This window comes from Oratosquilla oratoria, chromosome 33 (assembly GCF_046742065.1).
Source record: "Oratosquilla oratoria isolate Oo_2021 chromosome 33, ASM4674206v1, whole genome shotgun sequence".
In the NCBI taxonomy this organism is placed as follows: domain Eukaryota; kingdom Metazoa; phylum Arthropoda; class Malacostraca; order Stomatopoda; family Squillidae; genus Oratosquilla; species Oratosquilla oratoria.
In genome coordinates, this window is record NC_134809.1 from 21,488,065 (window position 1) to 21,498,064 (window position 10,000).

Consider the following 10,000-nt stretch of genomic DNA (forward strand, 5'->3'; position numbering starts at 1 on the left):
AAGAGGAAAAATAATGCATGGAGTGGCCATGATCATAGGGCTGGATTATCAGACCACATTCAAGATGTCTGTCTATATACTTTTTTTTTTCAATTATAAGGGAGATAGCCATGCCAAAAAAGCATGCACCCACTCCCATCCACTCCACTTCCATCCACTCCACTCCCATCCACTCCACTTCCATCCACTCCATTCCCATCCACTCCACTTCCATCCACTCCACTCCCATCCACCACCCTTTCCTACTTCTCATCTTAGCTCCTCATAGATGAAGGGTCACTTCTGGCTTCCGCTCACTACCCTGGGTCAGAAGCAATGCAGCAAGACACAGCACATCTACAGGAAGGCCGTTACTGGGGTATTAGCTGTATGTTATTGTGCAGCATAAATTATTTATAAGCATGCAGCCGATGGTATTAGAACTATATGAGGCGCCCCTACGGATCAGAACCACACATAATTTTGTTAATGTTAAAGAAAAATCTACTAGGGAAATGATGCTACTTTATTGTATTGCGACTGTCCCTCCGTTATGCTGTTCCCACTGAAAAATGTCTTGTACCACTTTTTTGAGTATATATTTCCATTTTCACCTCTGTCCGTTGCGGCAGGGAGAAGAAAGAAGTCCGTCAAGATGTTTCCCTTGCTGGTCGTAAAAGGTGGCTAAAGTAGGACGGAGTGATGGGACTAGGTATCCTCCTCTCTGGAACCCTATCCTACGAGAAATCAAGAAGTCACATTCAAGACACAAAACTAGTAAGTTAATATGGATGAAGGCTATCATTATTTTGAAAGGAAAGATATGTAAATTCATCAGGTATACGAACAAAAAATGCAGCCCAGAAGAAATAGAAAATTAATTTCTTAACACAGAGGAACCTACAGTTTATAAAAAGGGTAGACTATAGTCATACTGGGAGATTTTAATGCAAAAGTAGGAAATGAGAGAGAGAACTGAATCGACCATGAGTCTTTTTGGAAAAAGATTATAAAGTAAGGAAAAAAGAATAATTGCCTTTGTATAAGGAATTACCTGAAACTTATAAACTGATTTTATAAACACGAACAACATAGGTACACTAGGTATCAATGGAACAATACTGGTCAGACTGCCCAAAAATAAATAATTGAGTCTATATCATCGGATAAAAGGAACATAGTAAATCTTAAAGGCACAGCAGGAGGAAATCTAGATTCAAATCATAGGCTCCATGTTGGATATCTGAAATTACCGAAAGTAGATAATAATAATAATAATAATAAAAGGTAAGTTATAAAGGTACCCTTTAAAGGATCAGAAAGCAGTGGAAAAATATAGGACAAGCTTCACAGAGAAGCGCAAAGAAACAATGGAGGAAGGTGGAAAGGGATAGTCTACGATAAAAGGAGGATTGTTGATGTTGTTAAACAGAAGTTGGGGACGAAGCGCTTAAGAGACGGTAAAGAAAAAACATTTTCCCTGGTGAACAGAAGATCTAATGAAAGTGGTTAAAGAGAAAAGTCAGACACTTAGAACGTGGCTAAGAAGAAGAGCAACGGAAACTAAGGAAAGAATATGTGAAGGCAAGAAATGAAGTAAACAAAGTAAGGTTGGAAGTGAAGGGAAAAGGGTGGGAAGAAAAAGGAAGAAAAATAGAGATACATACTGTGAGATAAAAAAGATATGTATATGACTAGCTACAGTATGAAGAAAATAGCAGGAACAATAAATGTGAAATACAAGGACGGAGAAATAGTAATGACTGTATATTTAACCAAGAGAAGACGCATGGAACATTTTGAAAGAATACTTGATATGGAACAAGAACAAGGACAAGAACTATACAGTGAGGAAGATTAAAGTCCAGATGGTAAAAATAGTACAACAGAAGTAGAGCTAGACAATACACTAAGAAATATGAAAAATAGCAAACTTCCGATCGTGATGGAATTGTGATAGAAGTGATAAAAGGAAAGCTCCGAAAGAAGAGTCTTAAACACTAAATAAGATGTGGACAACAGTAAGTATTCCTGAGGAATGGGGGAAGACAAGTATAGTGCCAATACATAAAAGAAAGGGTTTCCCAGAAGGATAAAAGGAAAGCTCCGAAAGAAGAGTCTTAAACACTAAATAAAATGTGGACAACAGTAAGTATTCCTGAGGAATGGGGGAAGACAAGTATAGTGCCAATACATAAAAGAAAGGGTTTCCCAGAACTACGGGGAGGATTTCTATTATAAACCATCACAAATGTGTATGAAAGATTTTTAGAAAATAAGATTGTTGATACCATCAAGAAGAATTTAGGAGAGAAGCAGTATAGTTATAAATAGAATAGGAGTACCATAGAATTGACTTTTTTCATGAAAACCTTGATAGAAAAAAATGAGAGTACAACAGACCGGTGTATTTCGCTTTCATGGACCTAAAGAAGGCCTATGATTCTGTACCAAGAAGAAACTTGTAGAAATACCTAAAGGAAAAGTACGAAATAAGAGGCAAGGTGAAAACAGCGTCAGCAAAACATTATGAGCCATGCTTATGCACTGGACGGACAGGATATAAAAAGAAAAAAGAAAAAAAATTGTTTAATGTCAAGTCGGGCGGTGTCAATTCGGCGCTACTGTACATAATATATATGGACGAAAAATTGAAACGTTCGTTTTAAAGAATAATACAGACAAAAAAGATGAAGGAGACATAATGACTTTACGGTATGGAGTAACGATAGACAAGAACAGGAAGAAGTACTACATATACATACATATACCAAAAGCTTTTTACCCCTACACGGGGGGTAGCCAAGAAGTACTCAGAAGGATAAATGTGGACGAGACGGAGGTAATGAAGGTCCATAAAAGAATTGGACATAGTAAGCATTCATTGAAGCAGAGTTGCGAATGTAAATAAATTGAAATATCAAAGATACATGTTTATATCGAAAGGCAATAACAGGCACAAATCATTTCCAGTCTAATGCAGTTCGGAAAATCAATCGTAGTGGTTTATCTATAACTCGTAAATGTACACCACCCCCCGAAAGCCATGAAAACTATGATTGAAAGTATAATAACTTCAGTACTAATGCATCGCAAAGAAACGTGGTCTACGAACAAAAACAGCTGAAATCAAAGTGTTGATATTGATTATGGGTTAAATAAGGAAGGAAAGAAAAAGAAATGGAATAAATTAGAGAAGACGTTGGAGTAATTCCTAAAGTGAGAAAAACTTATGCAACTCGGCTGAAATGGTTAGGACATCTTGAGAGAAAGGATGAAAACAATCGCCAAAGTAAGTTGGAATTGAATGGCCAAAGACCAAAAGGACTCCCCCCCCCCCCAAAAAAAAAAAATAATAATAATGATGATGAAAAGGCGCAGTTGAAGAGATGCTGAAGAAGAGCGACAAGATGACACAGAAAAAAAAACTCAGAGTAGACCAAACATTGTAAGACAAATAAGAATGGAGACAGTTGACCCGACTCCAACTGGGAGCTGAAGATGCACATACAGAAGTATGCTAAACACCACAGGGAAAGGAAAAAAAACCTGTTGGTTTCCATTTTTTCATTTTCCTGTGTTATTTAGCATAATATGTGTATTCACGTGTGTTTTGTGAAACTTGTGTGTACTGAAGTATGTTTAAGAAAATCTAAGGCAGGGGTTCCCAAACTGGGGGAAATTTCCCCCTGGGGGGAAATTTGAAGCTACCAGGGGGGAAATAATTATACTACCTACGAACTAAAAAAATCTCAGATGAATTTTCTCATGTCTGAGAGAGAATGCCTGTTTATCAGTATATATGTACATTTGAAAAATGAATTAGTAAATAGTCACAGTGTGTTTTAACTACTCTTTCCCTCATACACATGAAGAGGGGAAATCTGGATGGTTGAACTGGGTGCATGGGGGAAATGACAGAAAAAAGTTTGGGAACCACTGATCTAAGGTGAGTCTACATTTGAGTTATATACATATTGTATACTAAACTTATTTTACCCAATCAGTCATTTGCAGCTGAATATAAAATCAATGAGAAATGTATATTTTTTGAGAAAATTTATTGTTTTCGGTGCCTATGTTTACAGAAAATATTAAGATTCAATACACCACGGAGAGGACTTTGTTACATTTCAATTTACATATTTTCGCTTTGGTTTCAATTCTAAAACATCTCTCCCTCTACTTTTATAACAACAATTGCTACACATCACATCACTATGACTAGTACAGTTAATGTCAGGAAGGGTGCATTCACCGAGATGTGCATACGTATTTCATATACGTATGCACATCTTGTGAATGTATGAGTGTGTGTGGTTGGGCCCGCACACACTCATATGTAAAATCACCCTCCAAACGGGCTCACAATCAAAGCCCGTGGGAGCTTCACTCCCAAATTATACACACACACACACACTCCCAAGAAACCATCAGGCGCTCACGAGCTTATCCCAGCGTCCCTTGTACCTCTTCTCCATAAACCTAATGTTTAGGTAAAAGTATTCACCTTGTTCCTCGCTGGAATCGTCACAGATGTCTTGAAGGTAGTCCGTGAGCCCAGAAAATTTATTTTAATTGACATCTGAGCTGTAGGATCCTGGAAACTCTTCATAATGTTTTCTTTTCGAAAACAAGTTCATACTCAGGACTTTTGTGGTTACCAGGAAAATCGTTAATGATGTGGGAATTTACAATTCACCAATCCCACTGTTTTGTTACGCAAACAGATTCAAGTGTTTGTGATCTTTATACGGCCACACCATTGAAATCCTAAACTCTAGACAAGTACTCATCTTGTTACTTTAGAACCAGAGGCTCTCGACAAATATTTCGCAGCACATAAGAACATAAAGATAGAGGAGAGTGCAAGAATCCATAAAACCTACACTAGGCAGCTCCATGTCCCTCATCACCTGTCATTCCTATTCATAAAATGATCTAATCTCTGTTGGTTAAGACATTGGTTAAGACATTGGTTAAGACATTGTCCCGATCCCCAAACCTGATTCTTGATAAAACAAAAGTTTGTTGTTTTTCATTGTTAGCCTCGCGTAGACAATACTACAGATATAGCAAGACATGTTTGGGTCTTTCTAACATTATCTTTTCATATCTTGAATAATGAATGACCTGCTGATGCGAAATAATGTCTATGAAAAGAAAAGTTCATAGTAGTATCGAATTTAGTTTTATAACAACGTGTGCATATTTCTATTGGTTTATTGACTTGTCTATATTGTTTTGAAAAACGCATCACAAAACCCTTACCCGATCGAGGGAAACTACTTACATATATTGACTCAGCATGGAAACTTACCAAGAAACAACCAAAGGAAATGGGACGTAAAAACGAACGGAGACCAGTGGAGCGAAGGAGGAAAAGGACTCAGAAGTTTTGGTTATAAGAAAGAGGACCGTCACCCGAAAAACATGGGGGTGGGAGATGAACCAATAAGATCACAGGATACATATGGATTGTTGACAAACGTAGGAGAGTCATTTCACTGCATGGACGAAAAAATATAAGATTTACACTAAAATGAAGTACTTAACATGAGTTTGGACCTCTCCCCAAATATATATATATATATATATATATATATATATATAATATTTATCAACCACAGTTCACTTTAATTCTAAGTCATCAACATCGAGAATATCGAGGAGGCATACATGCAAAAATTGAAACATGGTACAGTCAAGGACTCGAACCAACTTATGTATATATATATATATATATATATATATATATATATATATATATATATATATATGTATGTATGTATGTATGTATATATATAATATAAAATCGGATACGAAGAGAAGCAACCAAAATGGTCCCCAGTCCAACCGAAAGTTCATAGTGGGGACTGGCATCAATAGATAAAAGAAGAAAAGGGATATTTAATTACGGCCGTCAGAACTATAAAAGCACTGGACATAATCAGAAAAGAAAAGTAACCAGGAAACAAGGAGGATTGACAAAAAGAACAAGTTGTTTGAGTGCCCCATAAAAAAAATCAGTTTTCTTTACAAATGTGTTGGTTTCTGAAACAATATGAAAGAGAAAATAGTCTGATCAATAGATATGGCATGGGAATGAAAAAAATATATATATATATAAAGACAACGTTGTTAGATATGATTATGAAATAGTTTTGTGTAAAGGTATATTAATTTGTTGAAAATCATGGAAGAGGACAAAAAATATAATGTCAACATAAATGACTTTGGCCATTGAAAAGCAGAAACATGGAATTTCAAGTTTGGAAATCTTCCTCTAGTCTTCCTCACGCAATCTCCTTTTCCTTTCATTTTCCTCCTTCAGCTTCCTTATCCTCCACTCATCGTCCTCTTCCACATTCTTACTGCTCCTCCTCTTCCTCCTACTTCACCTCCTCCTCTTCCTCCATCTTGTTCTCCTCCGTCTCCTCCTCCCCTTCCTCTTCTTCCTCCTCTTCCTCTTCATCCTCCTGTCCCATCACTTACTTCTTTTACCTCCTCGTCCTTCTTCCTCTCCTCTTTTTATCACCCCATCCTCCTCCTCATCTTTCTCTTCCTCCCATCCTTCTCATCCACTCCCCTCATCCCCCCTCCTCCTCATCCCCTCCCCTCCTCATCCCCCCTCCTCCTCATCCCCTCCCCTCCTCCTCCCCTCCCCTCCTCTCCTCATCCCCTCCCCTCCTCATCCCCTCATCCCCTCCTCCTTCCCTCCTCTCCTCTCCTCTTCCTCCTCCTCTCCTCCTTCCTTCCTCTCCTCTTCCTCCTCCTCTCCTCTTTCCCCTCCTCTCCTCTTTCCTCTCCTTTCCTCCTCCTCCCCTCCTCCTTCTCTCTTTTCCCCTTTCCCTTCCTCTCCTCTTCCCCTCCTCTCCTCCTCCTCCCCTTTTCCTGCTCCTCTCTGTACCACCTTTCCTACTTATTTCCTCCTCTTCTTCCTCTTCCTCCACCTTTTCTCCTCTTTTTTTTCTCCCCCTCACCTTGCTTCCCTCATTCTTCTCCTCCTTATTATTGTCGTTTTCATTCTCGTTCACGTTTTTCTCCCTTCCTCGCTCTCCTAATCGCTCTCCCCCTCTCCCTCCCCCTTCGCCCTCCACCTCGTCCTCCCCCTCCCCCTCCTCTTCTCCCTCGCCCTCCCCCTCTCCCTCCCCTCCCCCTCTCCCTCCCCCTCGCCCTCCTCCTCGCTCTCCTAATCGCCCTTCCTCTCGCCCTCGCCCTCCCCCTCGCCCTCCTAATCTCTTTTCTACTCGCCCCTCTACTCGCCCTCCCTCTCGTCCTCCCTCTCTCCCTCCCTCTCTCCCTCCCTCTCTCCTTCCCTCTCACTTTTCTCTTTATTCTTTTCCTTTTTTTCCTCCTCCCCCCTCGCGTCCACCTCTGTTTTTTCTTCGCCTTCCTACTTACCTCCTCCTCATCCTCCTTTTCGCCCTCTTCCTTGCCCTCATCTTTGTCATCCTTCTTCCCTTTCTTCTTACCCTTCTCATTACTCTACGTCTTACCCTTCACTCCCTCCTCACCCTCCTCCTCCTCCTTCTCCTTCTCCTTCTCCTCCTCCTTATCCTCCTTCTCCTCCTCCTCCTTCTCTTCCTCCTCCTCCTCCTCCTCTCTCCTCCTCCTTCTCTTCCTCCTTCTCCTCGCCCCTTTTCTCACCCTTCTCCTCCTCCTCCTCACCCCTTTCCTCCTCCTTCACCTTGTCCTCCTCCTCCTCCTTGTCCTCCTCCTCGTCCTCCTCCTCCTTCTCTTCCTCCTCCTCCTTCTCTTCCTCCTTCTCCTCACCCCTTTCCTCACCCTTCTCCTCCTCCTCCTTCTCCTCCTCCTCCTTCTCCTCCTCCTTCTCCTCCATCTCCTCCTTCTCTTCCTCCTTCTCCTCGCCCCTTTTCTCACCCTTCTCCTCCTCCTCCTCTTCCTCCTTGTCCTCATGGCCCTCCCCATTGCACTCCTCCTCTCGCCTTAACCGTCACTCTCCTCATCGCCCTCGTTTTTATCCTCCTCCTCATCCTTCTTTGTGCCTCCCTCCACCACCACCACCACCAATATCACGACTATCACCAATATTACCACCACCACTACTACCACCGTTACTACCATGAATACAACGACCAACACCACCTCCACTCCCACTTTCACCTCCACTTCCATCTCCACTCCCACCTCCACTTCAATCTCCACCTCCATCCCCATCCACTCCACATCTTCCATTTCCGTCCCACCCCACCTTCGAGTTAACAATGTTTATTAATGGGTATGACTTGCCCAATAACTGGCAATGAATATTATGATTCGCGTTTTGCTCGTTCCCTTTGAAGTCGCGGATTCGCGTGAGTTGGAGACGCGAAGGTCGAGGTTCGGAAAGAAGTCTTCTGCGCGGACTTCTCCATAAAGGGGATCCCTCCAGTCCAAGTTTTTTTTTTTTTTTAAGATCGATGGCGAACTTTTTGTGAATTTTGATTTGACGAAGAACAAAAATATTTTGGCTAGGAGAGGTCTCGATGGTTTGCCCATCTTTCTAAAGTTTGAACAAAATTTTATTCGGTACCTTGCCTTGCTGAAGTTGGTTTTTGAAACACTATGATTTATTATTATTATTTTTTATTTTTTATTTTATCTTCTTTTTATTTCTTTTCTGTACAATCCATGTTATCTCTTATTCCATTCTATTTGTTTATAAATTTTTTCTATTAACTAGATATCATTTTAATTTATCATATATTATTATGTTTTATTACTTTTCTTTTTATTTTATATTAGTTATTTTCCTATTATTACTTCTATTATATTTCATGTTATTTATCTTGTTCTTTATTTCGTGGTGTCTGCTGCCTCTATATTATTACTTTATCCAAGTCAGAAAGCTTTATCTAGATACAGGGAAGCCTCCGCTTCTTAGGGGAAGGAATCTCCCTATCGAATTCCCTATCGAATTCCCTGACGAACTACAGACACACTATTGTAATTATTGTAACTATTGTAACTATTGTCACACGATTTTATCCAGATGTAAGGATCCCTCTGACCAAGCATCAAGAATATATTCTTAAACTCCTAATGCTTAGGGAAGCATTCAGCTAAATAACATTACATGAAAGCGAACAGAATGAAATATGTATTATTTCTCCTTCTTAACCTTTTCATTTTCATCTCACTGTCTTCCTCTTCCTCTTCATTTCCCGGTCCCCGTTTACCTCTCCATCTCTATTTCCTTGTCCTTGTTTCTCTCACCCTTCTATCTCTCCCTCTCCCTCTCACTATCTCTCCAATTTTCTCTCTCCTTGTCACTATCTCTCCAGTTTCCTCTCTCCCTCGCTACTTCCATTCCTTTCTCCCCTTTCTCCCTCTCTTTCTGTCCAGAACGTTCACTTTTGCTTTTGTTGTGAATTGGGAAGGATGTTTAATTATTCTTTATCAAATGAACCATTTGTTTGACTTATCTCTCCTCTTTCATTTTCCCCCATTGGTACATTGATATATATATATATATATATATATATATATATATATGTGTATATATATATGTGTATATATATATATGTATATATATATATGTATATATATATGTATATATATATATGTATATATGTATATATATATTTGTATATATATGTATACACACACACACACACACACACACACATATATATATATATATATATATATATATATATATATATATATATATATATATATATATATATATATATAAATCTCAGCCTTTCTATTTAGGATATGGTTTTTAACTAAACATATAATGATTCATGATAACATAAACTATATATGCTTTCAGGTATTACTCCTTATATAACTAATTCATTCATTTCATTATTATTAATTTGGTTATATTCATCTTTCCATGCCCGTAGTAACCGGCTCATGAATCAGCCGTAGGCGTATCCTCACGTGTTTGATAGTGTCAGTAAATTCTTCATTCTGTGTCATAAATCACTGTTCTTCCTTCCGGGTTGTGGTGGATTAAGTTTTGCTTAATAATAAGCGGCTTGATTACACGCGTTAAGACACGGTTGGT